Raw genomic sequence first — 9730 nt, 5'->3', positions numbered from 1 at the left:
ATTGAGTGTCTTATTATTATCATTGTGCTTCTTGATTAACACTACTAATTCGTGACTCAAGTAGACTAGTAATTATTTCCCGTAATTGGCTTGATAACCCCAAATTGCAACCTCTTGGGTATGATTCTCAGAATACTTTCCAAGTGTTTCTTTGTAAGCAAATTATTTTACAACCTAACCCATATACTTGTAGACACCGTGTGACACCCCAATCCCGACCGGGATGGATCGACTCGAATTCAAAGTGTTATATTAGCCACCGAAGCAACTCTTCAGCTAACAACCACCCGACACACACCCTAACCTTATAACACCTCATTTATGACTAATAACCATCATTTATTAATGTGGAAGCAATTTGTGAACCATTTTAAAACTTTTTCTAAGTATTTAAATCTAAAGGTATTTTGGTCATTTTACTAGCTAAGGTTAAACTATCCTGATTTTATTTCTAAATAGTTACTGACCTTCTTTTAGTCAAATTATGTAAGCCTTAAAAATTTAAGCTTAATTTGAGTTCATTTACTATGTCTATTTCAAGTTTTATTATTAGCGACCAAATCAGAACATTTACAAACGTTTAGTACATTTTCCAAATTAAAAAGAGTGTTTTTACCAAATATTAATAGTTACAAGTGTAATCCTAAAATATTACTAAGTTTCCCTATCATTAAAGGCTTTAATTAATCTAATCAAGTTTTAGGACTAAATTATAAATTAAGCAAATTGGAATACTAGATTACAAAAACCAAAAATCAAACCCCCAAAAAACCACACGCCCGTGTGAAAAGACACGCCTGTGTGCAAACCACTGCACCTATTTTGTCAAAATTTTGTTTTAATTACCCGATTTTATATATTTTACTTACCCATTAAACTTGAAATAGCTACAATTAATTACCATAAACATCCCCAAATCTCCCATTTAATTTATTTACAACAAATATGCAACCATTAATCAAAATTTAACACCCAATTACACGCTTAGCAAACACCAATTAATTCACACAAGCTACATACCTTAATCACAAGCAATCCACTCCATGGTAAGCTTCAATTAAACATTGTTAGCATAAAATACATGCTTCATACACCGTGTTATCAATCATCGTACGAACACTCATCAACATACCATAAATCAAACATTAATTAGACATAAACCATGTATTAAAGTAATTATAAAATCACTAAAATTAAAGTCCAAAATTTAATGTCCAATGTTCATTACAAGTAAAATAACACTAGTCCCAAAAGCATCACAATGCTTTATATAGTCTCTAAAGTAAATTTCTTAAGCCAATATCGAGCCTTATTCTTGGATTGCCCTTGCACTCACTTCTCGTCTCCTTACGCCTGAAAATTCTCTGCACGAAATGTGAGGGTGTGAGCTTAAAAAGCTCAGTGGATGATAGTAAAAACATCAAATAATTTGTACCTAATCATGCATAAATCAAAGCAATTAAGCATTAAATTTTCAGTTACAACATGTTAACATTTCACCATAACATCACATGCTATTTCAAGAATTAAGAATCAAATTTTCCATAGCATATAAAATCATCTTTTAACATATAAACATTCAATTATATTGGCATAATACATCCATGGCAATAAGTAAACGTGTGATCATACATTGGATAAATGGATCTCTGAACCCCTATAAATCAAATACAGTCCTCCGAGTTGAGCGGGCCGAAGCTACACGCTCCCTTATAGCACCTCAAATAACTCGATGAGTGGAGACTCAAGCTCAACACTCCCTTATCTACTCCAAACAAATCATTCCACCAAGATCCATATGCTCACAATATCACAAATAATGGTAAGTACTCACAAATCCTATGGCATGCCAAATATATCCAATGGATCCACCATGCAATGTTGCCAATATAATTATATATACATGGCATAAAATCTGTTGTTTAATCACTTAATTTAGGATGTTAAAATGCAAGTAAAAGTGTGTTGCTAAGCAATTTTAACATCAATAAAATCAAGCATAGAAAATATCATTTTCCTAATATTGATATACCAATTAGAACACATTTATCAAATGTTCAATAAATCAACAATTCATGCTCCAAATATCAATTTATTCCATACAATTTAATCATGCTAAAAACATAATACACAACTTACCAAACCAATTGCCATTTTGCTATTTTATAAAATAAAACCTATTTTTGAAAATCCAACCATCCAATATGCAATTAAGTCATTAATAACACCAATTAAACCTTTAATTTAACGCATAACTAGGCTAGTTTACCAAATTGCTGTTAATATCATCACCTCCACACTTAGCTCTTTAAGTAAAAATGTGTTCAAACAAGCAAGTTTGAACTTCAATTTTGATTTGCACGTTCCTCCTCTTGATGTGGAGCTTTAACAGAGACAAAGTATGCATTACAAACTAACAATAGCAACAAGAAACATGAAATTTGATAAAGTATATGAATCTAAATTATTGCTCTAAACTACCTTACCGATGTTGCACATGTAACACCCCTTACCCATATTCGACACCAGAATAGGGTACAAGGCATTACCAGAACACATACACTAGTAAACATATTGAACCGAGTTATAAAATTCCATAAATTGTTAAAACTTTCAAATTATTAACATGCTTTTATAATTCTTCACAATATAAATAATACAACATTTCCTACCAACCACAATCAAGCTTCCGATAATCATCTCACTGCATCTAATAATTGTACATATTACCAATAATAATTCAATTTCAATACATATCTATATAATATTCATCATAAAATAACATTCACTTTAATTAGAATTATACAGAATGTAGTTCATACGAACTTACCGAAGCTAAGTTGCGTAAATACCAAAATTTAAGAATATTTTGGTAATTTTCTATTTTCTCAAATTTCCACCCGATCTTGATCTAAATTAATATTTCATTCAATTTACTAATTTAAATAATAAAAAATTCATTTCATGCAATTTGGTCACTTTTGACATTTTACAAATTTACCCTTAAAGTTTCACATTGTTCAATTTAGTCCCTGAACCTAAAACATGTAAATTGGTCATTTTAATGAAAACTCATGCTAGTTGAATAATCATATATTTTCCTCCTCCTCCTCTCCATTCCACATCCTTAATGTATATAACATGCTTATAGGTAACATTATCTATAATTTCACCATTTACTTATATATTCATTCAAAACTGTCCACTTGAGTCATAGTCACTAAATTATTTATATCTTGAGCTACAGAACTCCAAATTAAGATCCGTTAATTTTCTCTGAAACTAGACTCACATATATTCTTACCATAAAATTTTAAGAATTTTTTATGAAGCCAATAAGTACATTTTATTCTTTAAAGTCACCCCTATTCTGCTGTCTGACAGTTTTGACCCTTCTTCACTAAAAATTAATTATCTCCTCGTACGGGATTCGGATGATGTTCCTGTTTGTTTCTATTGCAAATAAACTCATTAAGGATTTTAAACATATAAACTAAGTCCCATAATTATTTTTATTCAAATTTTTATAATTTTCTAAAGTCAGAACAGGGGAACCCGAATTCATTCTGATCTTGTCTCGCAAAATTTATTATATCTCATGATTTACAATTCTATTGCTTACACTGTTTCTTCTATAAGAAACTAGACTCAGTAAGATTTAGTTTTATATTTTATTCACCTTCTAATTCAATTCTCACAATTTTTGGTGATTTTTCAAAATTAACCTACTGCTGCTGTCCAAAACTGTTTTAGTGCAAAATGTTGATTACTAGGTGTATAACTCCCTTATTCCCTTTCTCTATAATATTTCCCATCACTTTCACTTATTTCTGTTCACTAATATATCAAGAACATAAGACCTTATATAAGAAAACTCTACTATAGCATTAATTCCATGCTTTTTCAATAATATCAAACTTAAAAATATATTGAAATATTGATGTTCTTACCTTGTGCTATTGATTTCAATCTTTAACTTGATTTTCTCTCTCCTCCAGCCTCTATTTCTTGAATCTAACTTGATATTCTAGCTCCCCATAGTCTCCATATCAATTTTCTCTCTTGGTGGTTATGGAAATTTGTTTGATTTCAAAGTGAAAATGGAGGATTTTTGGTTAGAGGACCAAATTGTAAAGAAAAGAAAGTTTCTTTCTTTCTTTTCTCTTCATACGTTGGAGTGCATGGGGGAAGATGATGATTCTTCATATTTTCTTCCATATATATACACACTAAATAAAATAATAATAAAATAATAAAATATCATTTAAAAATCAAATTAAAATATTAATAAACTAATATTTATTTATTTATTCTAAAATATCTCCAACATCATCATTATTTTCTAGATTTCTCTTTCTTCTAATTGACCATTTTTCCTTTAGATCTTTTAAAATTCCATCCTTGAGTCATCACTTAATTTGGTAAAATTACAATTTAGTCCTCATAATTCTTCATCTATTCAATTTGGTCCCAATTCATCCATCTTCCTTAGTTTCTAGATTATTCCACCATTAAAATATTTACACTATTGGTCCTTCAATTCATATTTACACTTTAACCCCTCAAATTTTGAGTATTTACTCTTGGGTAACAAAACTTTTCTTACTTTTGTAATTTAATCCTTTCTAGCTTCTAGAATTCAAATTCTACATTTTATACAAATAGGTCATTTCCTTAATTAATCACTAAATCGATAAAATTTTCATATCAGTATTTTCATGCAACCTTCCTATCATAATACAACACATGTCATAATTTTAAAATAAATTTTTCCTTGTCGAATTTGTGGTCCCGAAATCACCGTTCCATCTAGACCCAAAATCGAGCTATTACAGCACAACTAAACCAAAATATGTAATTTCTCAACTAAACTCTCTTTTCAGCACCTCAAACCACTTCTAATCTTTATTCCTAGTCCAATAACATGTATTCTAAGTGTTAATTTCATCATTTAATCCGTTTCATAATTTTCTGAAAGAATCATCCATGTTTTTGATCAAATTCGAATTTCTCAAAATTGATCCATAAAACATGTTTGATCTTTTGGTTTAAGATTAAAAACCTCTTATTAGACCTATTTTGAGCTTAGACATCCATTAATATTTGGATTCCAACTCAAAATTAAAGATCAACCATTGTTGATCCTCAAGTTCAAGAAAGAAGAAATTAAAGTTGAAAATCCATTATAATCACTTTAATTAACAAATAATGATTGAAATCAACTTAAAAGCAAGTTTAGAGATGATGATTACCTTCAACTGAAATCAAATAATTGATTTGGAAGTTTGAATCAAAATGCTTGAAGAAATTCAGATGACTTTTTTCCCAACTTTGAAAATTATTTCAAGAGATTTTAGAGAGAATTTTGGGAAAGAAAAGGTTTAGATTTATTCTCTGATATTTGATTTATGAAAACAAGAAAAGAAAACGAAAGAAAAAACTCTCAATGTGGGTAAAAATGAGTGAAAAGTGAGGTAATTGTAGAGTTTTTAAAATTGACAACCCCCACCTGATTTTCAAAATTTGGGGAATTTGCCATCAAGCCACTCCCTCTTTTCCCTTGTTTTAGAATTTGCTCATTTCCCTCCAAAATTCCAAAAATATGGTTTATTTGCTATAAAACCTCTTACATATTTCCCTTGTTTTTTAAATTAGTCTCATTTAATTAATATTTTAAATCACCCAATTAAACCCCGTTTTAAATTTTTTCTAAAATTTCAATTTAACCTAAAATATTTATTTTTACCCAAAAATTATTTAAAACCATAAAAATTAATTTTTCTAAAAATATTTTTTATTTTCCAGAATATTATTTACTGATTTTTAGATGAAATTAAGCTAACTAGTTAGGAATATAAATCGCTAATTAACCCAATTAATTCCTAATTTTCACTTGAAACCCGATAAACTTACCCGAAACTACTAGACCTATTTTCAGAGCCTTACACACCACCTTGAATCTATATCTTTAGTTGCAGTATTCACACTCTAGACGTTGGTACATCCAGAGGCGATCAACCATCATTGGTTAAACTATTTCTTGTTCACTTGAATATTAGGCACCATTAGTATGTCAACTTCTACGACTACCTTTTAGACTTATGCCCCGCTAGTTACACGCCAATTATTCTAGTAGTCATTGGCGGATTCCTTCGATCCGCCGCTCGAATGTCGCTTGTCCATACTTCTATTTTTCTTTCAACCCTTTTTCCCCATTATGGGTTGTCTCACGATTTCTATTCTAAATTTCCACTCGTGTTTATTGTCCTGACAGACTCTCTCTTCTCTCTCTCTTTTCATGCTGCCATAACCGAGCTATAGTCTTACCTCTCTAATCCTTATGTAACTATCTCGATGGACTACCCTATGTTTAACGTCCCATTGAGCAATCCCATTTTTCACGTCTTGTCAGACTATCCCATGTTAATGTCTCGATGGGACTATCTTTGATGTCATAGCATTTTTCAGCTATGGTCTTACTCATTTTGACATCAAATCATCACTTGATGCCATAGCATCTTTCACCTATGGTCTTACTCATTATAACCTTGTGTTTGCGGTACCGCTGGACTACACCTTATGTGTTCCCCGTGTTTAATGTCCCGGTGGACTATGCTGGTGGCTGTAGTCCAACTATGGTCTTACACTTTATTTTTATCGTGTTTACTATCCCGATAGACTTTCAAAGGATGCCATAAGGTGTTTCAACTATGGTCTTAGTCCTATTTATCATAATGCCATAACATTTTTCAGCTATGGTCTTACTTAGTTTAGGCGTATAGCCTTTGCTCGGTCCCATGACCTAGCCATGATCTTTACTCTCCCCATTTCATTCCATTCATTCCTCCATTTCACTATCCTATACCATGATGCTTGAACACTGTAGTGTCCCCTTCGCTAGGTCCAGAGCTTCGCTCATCATGGTTTGCACTCAGCAATATCGTATGGCGGTATCTAACAGGATCATCCCTTTTTCCCGTTCCTAATTTCGTCTAACCCGTAATTAATCTCCTTCCATGATTTTCCATCATTATATGTTCTAAACTAAAATGTTGGATACCCATATATTCTTGAAAGCATACATCATACATTTGCAGTTTTGGGATTTAGTACAAAAACTCACCTAATGCTTCTTTGCCTTGTCCGCTTAGGTTTTTCGGACGCCAGAGCTCCCCTCATTCTGGAAGATAAGCATGACTACCAAATCATGAGTTAAATCCAATGTTTTCACTTTAAACCTTAATCTTATAAAAACATGCAACACCCATAAAAATAGTTTCTGAAAACTCTTAACTTTGTTTAAAAATCTTATGTATACTAAAGGATTCAGAGCCTTACCAGCTTACTGGATTTTCTATTTCCCTACTTAATCTTTACGATCACCACTCCATGCGGAGCTACCCATAATTATCTTTTCATTGAAGCAACCAGGGAAGAAGGTGTTGTAGAGAAGAAAGTGAAATAGATAATGAAAAGAATTCCCTTCCCGAGAAGTCATTTCCCAACTATTTATAGCCCTTCCCGCTCGGTTATCAATCTTATAAAGACCATTCATTGATAATCATTCTGTCTCCCACTAAGAAAACCACTGGTTCTAATCCGATTGAACCAGACTTGGATTTAAACCTTGTCTAGTTTTGTTCCTAACTTTTACTGGCTTTTTAGTAAAGACAACCAACTTACGGTATTTTTCAATTTAACCTCTAAAGTTCCAAATTTTTGGGTTTAAAAGATTTCGAGTGTGACAACATAGCTTTGACATATTAGGATTTTAGGAGGCAATCCATAAAATAGCTCTCAAGCTTCCTTTCTTTGCTCAACTCATCAATAATGGAGTTGAATACCTTAATGTCAAATTCATACTTGCAAGTTTCTAGCTAATTGAACAGTTCCAGAGCCTCTACGACACAATCATTGATCATTATATTCAAACTAACAACATTGGGTCCATTATCCTCGACAATCAACCCTTTAATCAAAGATTTAAAAGTTGGAGTATTTGGTCAATAACCCCACCTAAAAAATTGATTTAAAACAATGAAAACATCAATAATTCGATCGACAAGACAAATAATTAAGCAGAATATTCAAGGTAATGAAATTAGAAGAAAACCCAATAGAATCTAACTTCTTTCAAAGCAAAGTGAAATGATTATATTGTCTAATATTAATAAGGGCACCTAATGAAAGATTAAACGATGACATTGGAGGAACAATCAAAATGAGGGATCTGCTAGGTAGTTCTTAACTTGCAAAATTTCTTTGTTTAGGTTTGAAGATTTGGGACTCTTAGAAAGAGTGGGATTTTGGCGAGAATTGATAAATAAAAGGATTGGAGTTTACCTATTGGATTAGATGTTACACGAAAAGAAGAAGAAGAAGAAGAAGAAGAAGAAGAAGAAGAAGAAGAAGAAGAAGAAGAAGAAGAAGAAGAAGAAGAAGAAGAAGAAGAAGAAGAAGAAGAAGAAGAAGAAGAAGAAGAAGAAGAAGAAGAAGAAGAAAAAGATGATGAAGAAGAAGAAGATGATGATGATGATGATGATGATGATGATGATGATGATGATGATGATGATGATGATGATGATGATGATGATGATGATGATGATGATGATGATGATGAAGAAAAAGAGGGAGAAGAAGAAGAGGAAAAAGAGGAAAAAGAGGAAGATGAAGAAGAAGAACAAAAAGCCATTGATGATAGAGTAACCCCATTAATGACAGAAGAAAAGTAGATTATCGTATGAGATTGAGTCTTTTTCTTTTTTTGATATTTTTCATAAACCCATTATAAGTGAAGAAACAGAGTCAGTCAGGATCACTTTGAGAAAGAGAAACAGAACATTTCTTATCCATTTAACAAAATTTGATTTGCTAAAATTTATTTTCTATTAAATTACATAAAGAAAATAGCGAAAATTACAAAACTAAATTATCCTTAAATTTAGGTTAAAGCATAATAATCTCTTCTATATCCTGAATACACAAAACATCTATTTTGGACTGGCAATGCCCATAGTCTTCACTGATTGATGAAAAGCTTCACCATTTCCAACAAAATCTGCAACTTGTATTTGAGTAGAAGATCTAGTAGCTCAGAATCTATTTCTTGGTCAAATTGGTTGAGACTTAGTAGCCGATCATCATCCCTATTAAAGACAAGTTTCAATAGAGGTTTTCTTAGATATTCAAAGCTTTTCATTCATCGAAGTTTGAAAATGGAACTTTCAAAGGGTTGAGATAACACTTTCTCTTTCAATTAAGGAGTGAATTTGAATCCCATCTCTAACAAAATCTACAACTTGTATTTGAGAAGAAGAAGTAAAAGCTCAGAATCTATTTCTTGGTCAAACTGTTTGAGAATTGGAAACTGATCATCACCCCTAACTAAATCTCTCCATTCATCCATATTAGAGACATGTTTCAATAGAGGGTTTTCTTGGATTTTTAAACCTTATCATTCATCAGATTTAGAGATTGGATTTCTCAAAGGGTTGAGGTAACCTTTTCTATTTCAATTGAGGAATGAATTTGATTCCATCTATAATAACATCTACAACTTGTATTTGAGAAGAAGAAGAAACAACTCAGAATCTATTTCTTGGACAAACTGGTTGAGACTTAGCAGCCGATCATCATCCCTAATCAAATCTCTCCATTCCTTCCTACTAGAGACGAATTCAACATATGGTTTTCCTGGATCTTCAAATCTCTCCATTTATCGATATTAGAG

Source organism: Gossypium raimondii, chromosome 10 (genome assembly GCF_025698545.1).
Source record: "Gossypium raimondii isolate GPD5lz chromosome 10, ASM2569854v1, whole genome shotgun sequence".
NCBI classification, from domain to species: Eukaryota; Viridiplantae; Streptophyta; class Magnoliopsida; order Malvales; family Malvaceae; genus Gossypium; species Gossypium raimondii.
Note: the sequence above shows the minus strand (reverse complement) of the source record.